Source organism: Sciurus vulgaris, assembly GCF_902686455.1.
Source record: "Sciurus vulgaris genome assembly, contig: HiC_scaffold_593_arrow_ctg1, whole genome shotgun sequence".
Lineage (NCBI taxonomy): Eukaryota > Metazoa > Chordata > Mammalia > Rodentia > Sciuridae > Sciurus > Sciurus vulgaris.
This window is the reverse complement of record NW_027632429.1, coordinates 499,407-517,089: the sequence shown is the minus strand read 5'-3', so window position 1 is coordinate 517,089 and position 17,683 is coordinate 499,407. Positions and strand designations below refer to the sequence as shown.

General features: G+C 37.3%; 1 pseudogene across 1 annotated transcript; it reads left to right on the top strand.

The window, feature by feature from the left end:
• Positions 1 to 7,214: 7,214 nt before the first annotated feature.
• On the top strand, positions 7,215 to 17,398 carry LOC306652610 (5'-AMP-activated protein kinase subunit beta-2-like; annotated as a pseudogene). Its single transcript has 7 exons — positions 7,215 to 7,326; positions 7,560 to 7,716; positions 11,887 to 12,051; positions 12,859 to 12,953; positions 13,183 to 13,303; positions 16,496 to 16,629; positions 17,294 to 17,398. The product of its transcript is annotated as a 5'-AMP-activated protein kinase subunit beta-2-like (transcript).
• Positions 17,399 to 17,683: the final 285 nt, after the last annotated feature.

The following is a 17,683-nucleotide window of genomic DNA, read 5'->3' as shown; positions in this document are numbered from 1 at the left end:
AAACCCAAATCACTAAAATTCGGAATGAACAAGGAAATATCACAACAGACAGGATTGAAATACAAAACATAATTAGAAGCTATTTTGAAAATCTATACTCCAACAAAAGTAGAAAATTTCGAAGACATCAACAGGTTTCTAGAGACATATGAATTGCCTAAACTGAATGAAGAGGACATAAACAATTTAAATAGACCAATTTCAAGTACTGAAATAGAAGAAGTCATCAAAAGCCTACCAACAAAGAAAAGTCCGGGACCAGATGGGTTCTCAGCCTGAGTTCTACAAAACCTTTAAGGAAGAGCTCATTCCAATACTTCTCAAAGTATTCCATAAAATAGAAGAGGAGGGAACCCTCCCAAACTCATTCTATGAAGCCAATATCACACTGATACCTAAACCAGACAGAGACTCATCAAGGAAAGAAAATTTCAGACCAATATCCTTAATGAACATCGACGCAAAAATTCTCAACAAAATTTTAGCAAATCGCATACAAAAACATATTAAAAAGATAGTGCACCATGATCAAGTGGGTTTCATCCCAGGGATGCAAGGTTGGTTCAACATGAGGAAATCAATAAACGTAATTCACCATATTAATAGACTTAAAGTCAAGAATCACATGATTATTTCAATAGATGCAGAAAAAGCATTTGATAAAATACAGCACCCCTTCATGCTTAAAACACTAGAAAAAATAGGGATAGTGGGAACATTCCTTAATATTGTAAAGGCCATTTATGCTAAGCCCATGGCTAATATCATTCTAAATGGTGAAAAACTGAAAGCATTTCCCCTAAAAACTGGAACAAGGCAGGGATGCCCTCTTTCACCACTTCTATTCAACATCGTTCTTGAGACTCTGGCCAGAGCAATTAGACAAACCAAAGAAATTAAAGGGATACGAATTGGAAAAGAAGAACTCAAACTATCCCTGTTCACTGATGACATGATTATATATTTAGAGGAACCTGGAAATTCCACCAGAAAACTCTTAGAACTCATAAGTGATTTCAGTAAAGTAGCAGGTTACAAGATCAATGCCCATAAATCCAACGCATTTTTATACATAAGTGATGAATCTTCAGAAAGAGAAATTAGGAAAACTACCCCATTCACAATAGCCTCGAAAAAAATAAAATACTTGGGAATCAATCTCACAAAAGAGGTGAAAGACCTCTACAATGAGAACTATACAACACTAAAGAAAGAAATTAAAGAACACCTTAGAAGATGGAAAGATCTTCCATGTTCTTGGATAGGAAGAATTAATATTGTCAAAATGGCCATACTACCTAAAGTGCTATACAAATTCAATGCAATTCCAATTAAAATCCCAATGACGTACCTTACAGAAATAGAGCAGGCAATTATGAGATTCATCTGGAAGAATAAGAAACCCAGAATAGCTAAAGCAATCCTTAGCAGGAAGAGTGAAACAGGGGGTATTGCAATACCAGATCTTCAACTCTACTACAAAGCAATAGTAACAAAAACGGCATGGTATTGGTACCAAAATAGAAAGGTAGATCAATGGTACAGAATAGAGGACACGGACACAAACCCAAATAAATACAATTTTCTCATACTAGACAAAGGGGCCAAAAATATGCAATGGAGAAAAGATAGCCTCTTCAACAAATGGTGCTGGGTGAATTGGAAATCCATATGCAACAGAATGAAACTAAACCCATATCTCTCACCATGCACGAAACTAAACTCAAAATGGATTAAGGACCTCGGAATCAGACCAGAGACCCTGCAGATTATAGAAGAAAAAGTAGGTCCAAATCTTCATCTTGTTGGTCTAGGACCAGACTTCCTTAACAGGACTCCCATAGCACAAGAAATAAAAGCTAGAATCAACCACTGGGATAGATTCAAACTAAAAAGCTTTCTCTCAGCAAAGGAAACTATCAGAAATGCGAAGAAAGAGCCTACAGAGTGGGAGAATATCTTTGCCAATCATACTTCAGATAGAGCACTAATCTCCAGAATCTATAAAGAACTCAAAAAACTCTACTCCAAGAATTCAAACAGTCCAGTCAACAAATGGGCTAAGGAAATGAATAGACACTTCACAGAAGAAGATCTACAAGCAATCAACAAACATATGGAAAAATGTTCAACATCTCTAGTAATAAGAGAAATGCAAATCAAAACCACCCTAAGGTTCCATCTCACCCCAATTAGAATGGCGATTATCAAGAATACGAGCAACAACAGGTGTTGGCGAGGATGTGGGGAGAAAGGTACACTCATACACTGCTGGTGGGGCTGCAAATTAGTGCAGCCACTATGGAAAGCAGTGTGGAGATTCCTTAGAAAACTTGGAATGGAACCACCATTTGACCCAGCTATCCCACTCCTTGGCCTATACCCAAAGGACTTAAAATCTGCATACTACAGAAATACAGCCACATCAATGTTCATAGCTGCTCAATTCACAATAGCCAGACTGTGGAACCAACCTAGATGCCCTTCAATTGATGAGTGGATAAAGAAACTGTGGTATATATATACTATGGAATATTACTCAGCCATAAAGAATGATAAAATTATGACATTTGCAGGCAAATGGATGAAATTGGAGAATATCATGCTAAGTGAGATAAGCCAATCTCAAAAAGCCAAAGGACGAATGATATCGCTAATAAGTGGAGGTTGACACATAATGGGCGGGAGGGAAGGGTTAGAGTTAGGGTTAGGGAGGGGGGCAAGTATGGAGGAAGGAACTACTGTATAGAGGGTAAAGAGGGGTGGGAGGGGTGGGGGGAAGGGAAAAAAATAACAGAATGAATCAAACAACATTGCTCTATGTAAATTTATGATTACACAAATGGTATGCCTTTACGCCATGTACAATCAGAGAAACAACATGTATCCCATTTGTTTACAATAAAAAAAAAAAAAAAAAAGAAACTGTGGTATATATATATGTGCAATGGAATATTACTCAGACATAAAGAATGATAAAATTATGGCATTTGCAGGCAAATGGATGAAGTTGGAGAATATTATGCTAAAGTGAGATAAACCAATCTCAAAAAACCAATGGATGAATGACCTTGCTGATAAGTGGATGATGACACATAATGGGGGGTGGGAGGGGTTAGTGTTAGGGTTAGGGAAGAGGGCAAGAATGGAGGAAAGAAGGACTGTATGAGGGAAAAGAGGGGTGGGACGGGTGGTGGGAAGGAAAAAAATAACAGAATGAACCAAACAACATTACTCTATGTAAATTTATGGTTACACAAATGGTATGCCATTACTCCATGTACAGAGAAATATGTATCCCATTTGTTTACAATAAAAAAAAATAAATACAGAAAAAATAAATAATTCCTGACCTATTTAAAAAAAACTATTTCAAAATTAAAAATTTCTTTGAATAACAAAATGTATTTATTTGATTCAGAAATTGACCCAGAGCTACAGTATAGTGAAATTTTCTTGGAGGAAGAACATTAACTATTGCATTCATTTATATTACTGTTTTTAACTGATTACTCTCAAATTAAGTTGATCTAATAAAACATAATCTAACTTACCAGAGCAAATTTTGCCTTCTTTGCTGAGTAAGTATTGACCGTAATTGTATTGAGTAAGAAATGGTGATACAAAGTCAAAAGACAGTTTCTTCAATTCACGTAGATAAGATTTCTTGTATCTGAGAACATGAAGCCAGCAGTCCCCACAAATGACATTTATATTAAGGGCAACTACATACATAACTAAGGTGATATTACTTAATACTTGGCCTGCCTTTTTACTTGTGGCTAATAGTAATTCAGTAATAACCATTCTCTAGACTACCTACTTGGAAATTCCCAAAGTACACGATTTTCCATGCTTTTGTATATCCTTTTTTTGTACTTTCAGAAAATTCTCCAGCTAAATAATACCTCCATCATCTTCAAGATTCAATTCATCTGTTTTCTCTTCTCTGAACCCTAATATGAAATACTGGGCTCCTTAGTACTTTTACTACACCTCTTGAATATCCTTTTCAAACTATGTGATAACAGTTCTCTCACATGGTTCCTCTTTTAATTAGTAAACTCTTGGGAGGCAGACACTTTGCAATCAATTTATGTGTTCTTAGTGTCTAATGTAGTGCCTAGAACACAGTGAAGCATCCATAGATTAATTAATTGAATGAATACATGTAACATGGATATAAAATCGAGTTTTTAGAGACTTGAATAGTGAACAACACTTTAAGAAAACATTAAGGAGATCAGGGGTGCTTAACATTTTGAAATGTCTGTGGGGCAAACGTTCTTTCAGAAGATATCCTTGAATAGATCACTGATCTGAGTCAGTATATAATATTCTGTTGTGGTTTGAAACACAAGTGTCTTTCTGTAACTTATTTACTCAATCAAATAGGTCTTTTAAAAACTCAGGATCAACATAAAAAGCAAAGTGGCGTATATGTCTTTTTCATTCTCATGCTGCCTAGAATTCCTCATTGCTGTTTCTCTTTACTTTCTCATATCCTGCTCCTTAGAAGTACTGGCCACCATCTCTCCTCATTGTAGTTATTTCAGACCCATTTACTACTCTTCATTCTGTAAATATTTTAGTATAAAGCTTTGTGCCTTTTTCTGCAAACATAACTACACCTGCAGTTGACTTTAGTATCTTGGTAATAACTTTTATCAATCCAACATATTAGTTAGAATTATGTTTGGCTATATATAATAGAAAAGCTCCATAAGATGATGTGAATGAGACTGAAGCTTATTTCCCTCTCATATAAAAAAGTCCAGAGGTAGACAGGCCTTCCTGATACATAACAGCTCCATAGTTCTTTTTTCTGCTATACTATTCTCAGCTACCTCATGGTCCAAGGTGACTGCTGGATTTCAGCCATTATATGAAAAGCCACACAGAAGGAGGAGAAATATAAGAGCACACCTTTATTTTAAGGAGATTGAACAGAAGTTCCATATAGGATTTCCACTTAGATCTCACTGGAAGAATATAGTCACATATCTAGCTCCCAGGGAAGCTAAGAAAAGTGTCTTTATACAGAAAGGCAACATACAAAGGTTATTAAAAAGGAAGAGGAAATGAATATTAAAGTGGGCCTTTAGCACTCTCTGTCATCTCATTTTCAGTTCTGTAACCTTATTCCAATTATTTTATGATCCATCTCACCTCACCTACCTACACCTTTGGTCATACCTAAGACAGTGCTAATAACTGCAACAGCACTGAAATCTCAATGTCAAACATCCTACTATCCAAACCATCTCTTACCTACTAAGCTCATCCCCTCTGGTACTTACTGCCATCAGCCAGTTCTTTGACTCCACTGGTCCCTCCATCAATCTGCTCTTCATTTCCAGACCAACAGGTTTAAAATCCACCACCCAGCATCATAATCCAACCCTGATATGCATTCTCAACTCCTTTGTTCCCTTCTCCATACCTGCTTGGATAAACTTTACCTTTGGTATATACCCACACCCAAAAAGCTAAATATGATAAGACAAAAATACCACTATGATGGACTGACTTGTTTTAAATTCATAACCACCAAACATACCTAGACCTTCACTACAGTCTGCCATTCACACTTAGGTTTTCTAGTCAATTCTCTATCCTACTATTTTAGTTGATTATTTCACACCTCCTACTTGTTCAAACTTCAAACACGTGTCTCCTCTCCTCAGTCAGCTACGTGAGTCCTCCTCCTCACTTTGCTGCTGCTTTTCTTCCTTTAAGAGAACAGAAGCAAGGCTCAGGATATAGTTCAGTTGGTAGAGTGCTTGCCTCACATGCATATAAGCCCTGGGTTAAATCCCCAGTCAGTCCCCAGGGAAAGACAAAAGAATTGGAGGTGAGGGGGGAAAAAAGTAAGGATAACCAAAAGGAGGTACTCAGGCCATCAAGAATGTGGAGGGGTGAGCAAGCAGTTGTGGTAAAATTGCACCTCTTCCCTTAAACTGTTTTTGATCAACAGCAAGAAGATGAGTTCATAAAGAAAGAGAGCAAAGGATGGGGGATGCAGTGTATATTAAGTAGATTTTTCAACTTCATAATACAAGAACGGACTTTACAACAAACAGTGCCACTCACTCAGAAACCATGGCCTGTATGACTTGGAGTTTCCCAGCTTTGGCTGCCTTCCCTATTACTACGCCTAAGTGGCATATCTTGTTAGAAATGTAGTGAGCAGTATTCCTGTACTCTTCACTCAGCAAATGTTTACTGATATCTTGCTCTCTACACAGTGTGTGCAGAATATGAAAAGGGATCAAATCTGGATTTATGATGTTATCAGCTGTCAAAGCAGTGATTCTCACACTTTAAAATATACTTGTTAAAATGCAGATTCTGGTTCTCTACATGAGGATGGGATCTTGGATCCTGCTTAGATTGTAACAAGTTCCCAGGTGATATGTGAATGCTGCTGGTCTGTATATATAACATATGTTGAGTAATAAAGGTTTCTTGTAGGGAATGATAAGTCCATTATCATAAAATCTTGGACTTCTCTCAACCCTAGAATTATCTGTGACATTTTTACACATTTTGTGTGCCTTCTAATTTTTTTTTTTTTTTATTGCTTTCTCTTGGATTTTATTTCTTCTGGAGGTAATCATTGCAAAAATGTTATTTCTTAGCTTATAAGAGCATTCTCCTTCTCTCCTTCTAACAATTCACTAATTTGTCAGGGTCTATCTACTATTAGGCACTCCATTTCGAATTATTCCCCAGGACCCCAATTCAGGCTGACTAGTCCATCCTGTGGCTCTGCACAGTATCAGCCTCAAACCTTGACCTCTACTTCCCTCTGCCTGGAGATGAAGTCCATGGTATTGTTCCTCTCCAGGTCACCACTTGGAGAGATGTGGCTCATAAAATGTTTCAGCACACTTGTGGGTGAGTGAGGCAGCCATAGAGAAAGCTACACTTGTCCTGTGGCACCGAGCCCCTGACGTCCTCCCAGCTGTCCACTTGCCAGGCAGCGGGGCCCACAGCTCTGGTGCTTCGGGCATGGCGTCCCCACAGGGTGGTTCCTGTCCAATGCCCCTGCTTGGCACTGGACGCTGTGCACACCCACCATTGAGGCGGCAACAGCTAGAGAGCAGGGCAGGCGGGCAGGGGAGCCAGGGTGCGGGTGGCAGGAGGGTACAGGAGTGGCCTCACACCACAGGCCTTGTAGCCATTTTTGGAGGAAACCCAGATCCCTGGCCATGGTGCGGCTTCAATTCAATAACTTTATTGGTGGCTTTGCCTGCCCGGCAGCCAATGCACCAGTGGTCCCAGGAAGAGGGAGCACATCTCTGGAGGTGATGGGGTGCAGGAGTGGGTGAGGTACTGTGGGGGAGTCCCGAGGGCGGGTTTCCAGAGTGGGGGAGGCGGGAGACCCAGGGGGCTTGCGGGAGTTCCTATAGGCCAGGAGGTTTGGGACCACGGGGCACAGTTTCCTGAGGCGGGGATTTCCTTTCCGGGTCCCCAGGTGCAGAGGCGGGGCTGGGGTGCCCCTGGCTCGGCCACTGGGGCTCTCTGCACCATGTGGCCCCCGAATTGAGCTGCAGCCATAGGAAAAACCACCAGCAACCGGGTGTCTGGGGAGCGTCACGGCACCAAGGCTGCATACTCGGAGGGTGACACGGTCATGCCCCGGGCAAGGAGCACAAGATCATGGTGGGGAGCATCAGCAACCCAGGCATCTTCAGCTTGTTGAACTCCAAGGTACTCGTCTCCATGTCCCCTACCGTGTTGATGCAGCTACTGCTTGGTTTCCGGACTCCTCCTCCTTTCCTTGGCTCCTTTTCATCACACTAAACTGGGTTACAGGATTTTCTTTTTTTTTAATTAAAGGGATATTCCAGGGAGGGAAGCGTTGGATCATAAATTCTTCTTGTGGTGCCGCCTAAATATAAGGCAGACATGGCTTTCTTGTTTCCTTGGTGGTTTGACCAAGACTTGAGCCACATATTTATGGCAGGAACCATAGACATTTCCCCCACCCTCACCATCCTTGGTTCTTTTAGCAATTTATAGGTTGTAATCTTTGGTGGAAAACTTGAGGGTGTAGATTGAGCCACTGGCCCTAGGTCAGTTGCTTAAATTTTCCTTGAAATGTCTAAGTGTTTTTTTTTCCTTGAATTTTCTGTTTGGATCCTTTTTGCTCTTTTAGGAACTCTGCACTTTGGGTCCTTTTCCCCTTTGTCATGGCTGTGAGCACCCACCACTTGTTAACTAGTATAGTTATAATATATAAATATTCTATATAATCATCTAGACGTGGAGATCAATAAAGGGCATCATTTAGTTGACTGTTCAGTTTTTGTCCTATATTTTGTAGTTGTGGTGACTGTGCTTTCAGGCCAGCTTCTCAAGTGGGAGGGCCAGTGATCCCCAGATAGCTCCACTCCACAGTTGTCCTTCAAATTTTTTCCTTAGCCTAAAAGCAACAATTCATTACTTCCCTGAAAACCTTGTTTTCAATTGAAGGAGTTACAGGAAGAGGTCAATTGTGTTCCCCCCCCTAACAGAAAAGATAGATGGAGCTGACAGCAATGCGATTACATTGTATCTAATAACTTAGAAGTGTCAGGAAAAATATATTTAGTTCTTTCTGGTAGGCTGTTCAGGGGTAAAATAGAAAAATGGAGGCATTGAGGCAATTGGGGGATATGTTTGAGGCTCTAGAGAGAAATTAGTTTTATTTGCCACAGCAGTAGTACATGGAATTTGGATGCTGTGGTTCATTTTTTTGGATCTCAATTGAGAACATCATCAGAGAGGTAGAAATAAGAGTGGTGGAAAGGGGCATTTTATAGGGCTTTTTCTCCATTTCTTTCTTTCTTCTTCCATTTCAGAACTTCTTCCTCATCATGTGGTCTGTCTACCCAGCCATCTGCATTTACTTCTTTAAAGCTTTCCCAAGGTGATCAACCTCATTGCATTTTTACCTCTTTCCCTACTTCAATAACTCAGGATTTAAGTACATCGTATTTGTCAAAACATGACTGAAGTCGTTGGTGTACTGAATTAAAGTCAAATTGTTCTGTGTGAATTGGGGCCTATTCTGGATCATTCTTTCCCTCACTCCAATCTTGCCATTTGGAAAACAAGAAAATGGTTCATATAATTCTTATGATCCCATCCAAATCTAAGGGTTTTTGACCGACCCTTTTCTTCCCTCTGTATTTTACTAAAGCCTCTTCAAACTATAATTTTAATTGTTGTTTTGCCTCTTTTATCAGTGGTTCTGCTGTTTTACTTAAAGCAATCAACCTTTTTTCTAGTCAGCTGCATTCAATCCTACCACAGAAATGTCATGTAATAAGTGGAAGGGCTTTGCTTGAAATGTTGGAGCATTAGTAGTTTGTGGCTTTCAGATTCTAAATGAAAAATCCTAAGTTGTAGAATAACTTATAGAAACAATGGCAGTAAACCCTCCATTGGATGCCAGCCTTTTACAGCAGACTAATTCAATGGCTCTCAATCTTATTTTTGTATTGGAATCACCTGAGATTTGTTTAAATACTTTATGGAAAATTTGAATCATTTACAAAGTAGGGAGAACAGTATAATGAACTGTGTGTGCCTCTCACCAAGTTTACAGATTGATCAAATCATGAATGAATGCATATCATCTATACCCTAATCTACAATTCCTCCACCAACTTTTTTTCCACCAATTTTTTGAAGCAAATTCCAGATGTTATAACAAATTATGATGTACCTCAAAAGATGAGGATTTTTCACCATTTTAACATAATCACAGTCTTATCTGGGATGATTTTAAATATAGATTCCCAGGTCCTATGTCTGAATCAGAATCTTAGGTTATTCTTACGCATATGCAAAATTTCCTGTCAAATGCAGCCAGTCACACAGAATGCAATGCTTTTTGAATATGGATACTAGATTTTCTCTTATGCTAATTCCATGTAATATTGTAAAAGCCTCTTCGGTTTTCTTTTTTCAGATTTTTTCTTTCTTTTAGCTAATTAAGTAATTAATCTGTGCTTCTGGGGCTGGAACCCAAGGCCTCATGCATTCTAGGCAAGTGCTCTATCACTGAGCTACATCCCCAGAACTTGAATTTTATTTTAGATCAGGTGCCTGGTTTCTCAGAGTGTAGTTTTGAGGAATAGTGAGAGACAGTATGGAAAGTAGACTTTTCCATTCCCCACAACCACCACACACAAAAAAAATCATAAGTAAATAAGCTAGTCTTTTTTTTTTAATGCACTTTATTTTGTTTGATAATATCATTACTTAACAGTGTAAAGTCCCTTTTACCTGTTACCAGTTTAAGGCAGGGCTTAGCAAATATTTTCTGTAAGGGACCACATGGTGAATATTTTAGACTATGTGTTAGGGGCAGTTATGGCCTGTCATTAGCTCCTAGAAAAATGCCCCGCAGACATAGGTCTCACACAAGGAACTTTTATTTTATGTGGATGATTCATGTCTGCTCAGGGGGAAAGGAAAAAATAAAAGAGAGAATGTGGCACAAGATTTCTCTCAGACATAGGAATTTTGCGGGCTGAGAGGAACCAATCTCGGAGGAGAATTCTTACAGACTGACTGATGGACCAATGACATATTAGAACATAACATGGAAGGCAGGAAGATTAGGCAGCATAAGCCAGAAATTCCTGTAATGTGAGAGGCAGGAAGAACGCAGACTGACAGGTGATGGGGAGGCCAGAAATTCCTGTAAAGGGAGAGGTGGGCGGAACACAGATTGACAGGTGGTTGGGAGGCCAGATTCCTTACACTATGTAGATAATACAGTCTTTCTCAACTGCTTCCATGGTGGTGTGAACACAGGTGTAGATAACAGGCATACAAATGAGTGTAGCTATTTTTCAGTAAAAGCTTTATAAAAGCACCTGGCTTACTGGCTGCAGTTTGCCAACGACTGGTCTAAAGGGATGGTAATAAAAAAGAACTAAAGAGTTAATATTTTTCAGAATCCTGCAAACTTTATTTGATTATGTAATTGTTTTTGTTAAAGGAAAATGATTTTATTGTCTTTTGCTGTTTGAGATGCCAAAATTTGCATTCCTATACCTCAAACAGAATAAACCTGTCATAGGTGAGCAAGTATGATTTCATAACCATTTTTTTTGTTCTAGTATTGCCTCTCACTAGCTAGACCAAGTCCTCTACCACTAAGCTACATTCCTACCCACTATTTCTACATTTTATAAAATCAATGATCTGTTTTTTTTATTTTAATCAATTAACTGATTAATCTGTGGTTCTGGGGCTTGAACCCAGGGCCTCACATAGGCTAGGTAAGTGCTCTGGCACTGAGCTAATTCCCCAGATCTTTAATATTAATTTTTTAATGTCCCTTCTTTGTGTAACTTATTAGCTAAGATAGAGGTTTTAATTTTTTATGAAGTTTGGTATCTGTAACTTTCTTTACAGTTGATAATTGAGAACTGTTTATAGTTGCTTATGAACAATATATACCTGGCTTAATTTTTAAAAATATAGCCACTTTTGTTTCATTTTTTTCTCTCCCTTAAGAGGTACTCAGAAGCATGTTATAATTGCCTGCCTATGAATTAAACTGGCAGTAGGGAGTAGGGTTTTCTTTTTCTTTTTTTTTTTTTTTTAAGGTCAATCTTAAGGATCTGAAAGAGTAAGTAATATATGCAAACTCAAAAGTTAGACTATGATTTATGCAGCACTTGAGCATAAGCCACTTGACCATTTGTGGTTCAAGATGAGCTCTTTTCATATGGTTTGTAAAAATCTGATTTATTCTAATTTTAAGGCTTATTTCCTTAGCTGAATCCTACACCCCTCTCTACTCTAAGAAGGAGAATGATCTTTTTAAGAATTCTTGGGTCACAATTTATTCTATGGATAACCTATTCCTTCTTACAGCTCCCTGGGTACAAAAGTTTGTATCATGGCAGCAGGATTTGGATGATTCCATAAAGCCCACCCAGCAGGCCCAGCCTACTGTTATCCACTGGTTGAAGGAGGCAAGGAGGTCTTCATTTCTGGGTCTTTCAACAACTGGAGCACCAAGATTCTACTGATTAAGAGGTGAAGATAAGTGTTTTGGTTGAGACTGCAGAATCCAGGAATAGAGCCTGACCTGTTGTCCTTTCTATTAAGAGTGAACAGGCTGGAATTTCCATCTCCACCCACAAGATGCTTTCTTTGGAATATGTCCTATTCTGTGACCACTTAGTATCTATGGCATTGTTTTTTAACCTCATTGGGAGTCAGATGCTTTACCACTTAGAATATCATTACCTCAAGGGAATTAATAATAGCTTTGTTGGTGCATTTTTTAGGATGGTGTGGCACAGGTCTTTTCTATGTTTTGAGGAAGCCTGTAACTGACAGAATCTGTTGCTGTGACTTCTACACTAAAGCAAAATGCACTGTAAAATTTAAGGTGGTATTGTTATGTGGTACTTGCAGAGTAAAGATGAATTAACTGATTATTAGAATGGCCCAGATAACCAGATAGGTCATTTTCCAGTAATGACTCACCAAAATATGGAAAGTACCTTAAGGTCTCCTATATCCTAAATCTGTTAAGGTGCTTATATTTGTGAGGGATCTGCTCTGCTACAGCAAAATAGTTATACCAAGTTACACCATTTTGGGAGATCATTGACTATTTTTTTCTAGGCATTGGTTTAAGAAACAAAGTTGTTGGAAGGGTTGGAAACATATGTCCAAGATGATATAGATAAAGAGATTGGATGTATATATTACTTTTTACACAAGGGACACAGTGGCTTAGGATTATGGGAAGTCATTGGTATAATACTATAATTACCACTTCTATATTTTCTAAATTCTGTCTTCTAAAAGAAGACCTTCTGTTTTCTTCTACAGCCATAATGACTTCATTGCCATCTTGGATCACCCTGTGGGGAGAGAACCAAAACAAGTTTTTTGTAGTTGGACAGTGGGTTCATGATCCATCGGAGGTAAGTCTTTGACCTCCAAAGGTCACCATGACTTAGCAGCCTCATTTTAACTATCATTGCTCTCTGAATTGATAGTAGCAGTTCCCTTACACTAAAGGATTCCTCTCAATAAAAGATGGAGATGCTGAGCATGATTATTTGTAACCTTCAGTAGACTCAGAGAGGAGGATGGGTGGAAGAGGATTTGAAAAGGGAATTCAATATTTTTTTTTTCTGCTTATTGTTTCAGCCTATGGTTACCAGTCAAGTTGGCATGATTAACAATTTGACTTATGTCAAGAAATCCAATTTTGAGGAGTTTGGTGCTCTAAAACTAGATTCTATGGAAAGTTCTGAGACATGTTGTTGAGGTAATTTTATAATATTTGTTCTCTTTTGCCTTGTCTTTCTTGTAACACAGAAGTGGTTTTAAAATTTCCTTCTTGAAAGTAATTAATTAATTTTTTTTTATTTCCATTTCTTCGGAGGAATCTTCTGAATCCTTTATATATGTGCACATATTTCTTATATAAATATTTAGATTCTATTCTTTATACCAAAAAAGTCTCATTCTAGTGTACCTTAACTTTTCAACCAAGTATCTACAGTAAGACATTTATTTTGCATTGCAGCCCAATGCACACATACACAGATATACAGAAGTGTAATATGTGGTATAATGTTTGCCTTTATTCACTGTGATGTATTATTTTCTGTTTTTTAAAAATATTTATTTATTTTGGTACTGAAATTGAACTCAGAGACCCTCTACCAACTGAGCCATAATCACAACCCCTTTTATTTTGAAACAGGGTCTCACTAAATTGCTCTCTGGCCTTGAACTTGAGATCCTCTTGTGTCAGTCTTTTGGGTCACTGGGATTACAGGCCTGTGCCACAGCACATGGCTGCTATTGTATATTTACAGCCTATTAGTAGACTATAACCTATTGTTTGAAAACTCTTTCTAGTAATATTTCAAGTTTTCCATTGACCTTTGGTGGTATCACCCAGCAGAGACTAGATGTGTCTTGTTTGTCTTATTAAGATGCCTCAGCCTAGTCTGCCAGTTTGATAAATTGGTTGGCAGTTTTGAGTTTTCTGAGACCCTACAAGTATAGTAGTCATTGGAGAAAAGTCACTTAAAAAACAACAACCACACACACAATATCAGGCAATTCTTTTGCATATAATCAAAATTTTGTAAATTTTTGATTTAAAAAATCTCCTGGTATGGGAAAAGATCTCTATACACTCTTGTTTCTTTTTATTTCTTTTTTTTTTTTTCTTGCAGTGCTGAGGATTGAACCCAGGGCCTTGTGATAATATAGCTGAGCTATATTCCTAGTCCCTTTTGTTTCCTATAATATTATTTTTTCCAAGACCTTCATCTCTACTTAATTTACTATGTCAGTAATGCAAATATTCTCCAAACCACATTCATAATTACTGTTTTGCTACTTTACAGTAAGAGCTATGCCTGTCTAAGGAACTGTGCACTGTATTTACACTGAGTATTCTTCTCGCTTTGAGTTCAAAACCCACCTCTGCTACTAAGTAGTTTTACCATTGTGGACAAGGCCCTCAATTCTTTTGATTCTGTATGTCATGACAGTAATATCAGGGGTTGGACTCAGTGTTTCTCAGCAATCACAAGTCCTGAAGTGGAACATATTAATAATCACAGGGCATAAGGGTGACATGTTGTTTCTAAAACTGCATAGTATAATAATTATTTAGAAAATTTTGGATAATAATGTTTTTATTATATAAGCCATCAAAGTTAAGCTACACATTCTTTTTGACTGGTGGGCAGAGATTTAAAAGGGTTTAAAGATACCAAATTAAATTATGAGGCCACTGGTAACTATATTTTTGCATTATATGATTCTGGCAAAGCAACCAATGAATAGTCAATCATAAATATACAGAGAGAATACCAGCATACTTTTGATATTTCTCACTTCCCTCTTTCTCCTAATTTTCCAATCCATTCAGGTAAGCCTTAGGATACATTTTTATTAGGTTCAAATTTGCACTAAGTTTAGTGTAGCCAGTTACTTAACCAATTTGTATTGTTTTGGATGATGATGATGATGATAAGGAAATTTTAAAAAGACTATTCTGTGTACTTCCCAGCAGTGTTTTGTGGATTACATGACATAATAATTGGATGTGCTTTGGAAAGTTTTTAAGATATTGTATAATATTTGTATTTATTGTATAATATTGTATTTATTAATTTTGCTTTGCTTCATATATGTTTAACTGAAATCAGTTCTTTAAATGAACTCTTATAATCTTACAGTGGAGACTATAAACCATTTTTTAAAATCTTTAAACAAAATCAGTTTTCTTTATTGCTAAATTTTTCCTTCTAGGACGCATTATTTTTTCCATTTTTGAAGTATAATTTACATACCATAAAATTCATCCTTTTAAATTGTACAGTTTCATAAGTTTTAGTGTATTCAGAGTTATGTTAAATTATCACTAGTTCCAGAGCATTTTTATTATCCCCAGAAGAAACCTTGTACCCATTTGCAGTCACTTTCCATTACTTCCTCTCTCATGCTCCTATCAACCACAAGTCTACTTTCTGTCTTTACGGATTTGTCTATTCATGGTGTTTTTTGTGAGACTCTTTCACATAGCTTAATGTTTTCAGGGTTAATCCATATTGAAACATGTATCTATTTATGACAATAATATTCCATGGTATGGACATACCATTTTGTTTATTTGTTATTGATAGACATTTGTATTGTTTCTGGTTTTTGGTACTGTAAACATTAACATACAAGTTTTCATGTGGGCACATATATCTTGGATATACGCCTGGGAATGTAATTGTTGGGTCACATGGTAACTTTCTGTTTAACTCTTTGAAGAACTACCAAACTGTTTTCCCATGTGGCTATGATATTGTAGATTCCCACTGGCAATGGGAATACTGTAGTTTGAAAGTTCTAACTTCTTCATCTTTGCCAGTATTTATAAGTTTATCATTTTAATTATAGCCATCCTAGTGAGTATGAAATGGCATCTTATTGTGGTTTTGATTTTCATTTCCCTAATGACTATTACATAACTCTTGTTCTTATTGCTGCAGTCACTGTAGTATCAGTAATCTTAGAATTTGTAACCTTGTTATGTGTTGCTTGGGTGGGGGAAAAATGAAATCTAATTTGTTCACATTGTTTGAAAGTTTGCAAGGCCTCTTCACATCCATGATCTCTTTAGTTTCCTCAATAACATTGAAAATAGGACAAGGATATTTTTTATTTTTATGGATGAGGAAACTGAGTGTGGTAAAGGCATTTTCCAAGATTGTAAAGCTGATAAATAGGGTAGTTCTTTCCTTAGCTCAAGTCTATGATCCCTCTCCTTTTCATTGAATCTTGTTGCCAGTGACATTTTCCTTGAACTACTTGACACTTGTAGACCCAATGGGTTAAAAGTTATGATCCTTGACTTCTATATTTAATATTAGTGGCCATGTATTTTTCTATGCATTGTCCTAATTTTTGTACTTTTGCTCATATTTGTGGAAATACCTTTTAGATCTTTCCATCTCACCCCCTGGGCCTTATGGTCAAGAAATGTATGTATTTTGATCTGAAGAGAGATTCAAATCCCCACCCATCCTTCTTCCTCACCTACTCTAAGTTATTCTTAACAAGGACACAAATATTTCTGTAAGTTTTCTGAGAATCTTTCTGGAGGATCTGGGAAACTGTAGGATTAATTTGGCCAAAATTCAGTAATCATAGAGGTTGGGATTACTATAAAGGTATATTGAGATTATAAATCATATACATATGAATAACACTATAGACCCCTTTTATCAAGTCTGGTTTGTTAGCTTATTCAGGAACTAAAATCAAAACTTGTAGTAGTCTCTATTCTTGAAAAAAATCAGGACCAGAGTGTATTGTAGAACCAATTTCTGAGAGTTGTATTCCAACATGAGATAAGGAATACTTATCATTTGGGGATATACAAAAGAGTTACAATTTTTGTTTTGCATATAATTGACTTCTGTGTTTATTCTCATTGATTCTCACTAAGATTATTTTTGCTATTTAATGTAAATCTTCCATAGTTGTTGTAGGTAAGAATTTTGTTTTAGCTCTATTAAGATTAGCAGATCTTGATGCTTAGGGTTTCTGCCATGAACTGAGAATTTTCCAAATTCTCTGTAATAAGAATGTATTATTGATACATACTACAGTAGATACACTAATGAAAGGAGATAAAGATAAGGTGTTCTTAACAGTCCCAGAAAGCTCTGAGAAAGAGTAAGCTGATGGTTTGTTCATAAAACTAATGTTATTCTTTTTAATTTTCTGTGTCTGTTAGTGTGATACAGCCTTACTTCCTGAGCCCACCCATGTTATACTGAACCATCTCTATGCATTATTAAGGCAAGTGGTGTCCTTGGTTCTTCACATCTCAGCTATATGAAAGGTTAGGGGTAACATGTTGTGTAGTAGTTACTTGCTCAGTTACTTCATTTTACTTGAAGGTGACAGTAATGGTTAAGAAGAACTTACTTTTTAGCCAGTGGGTCACTTGTTTTAATTTCATTCTCTCTGTCTTTGTTCTGGCTAACTGACTTGTCCAGTGATTGAACAGTCTATTTTATTTCCCAGTTTCTTTTTGGGTGGCTAGAACCTTTATACCACCTACTTATTTGAGTTCATAGCAGTAAGACATCATTTGCAGAAAGTCAGAATTAGCTTCTAATTC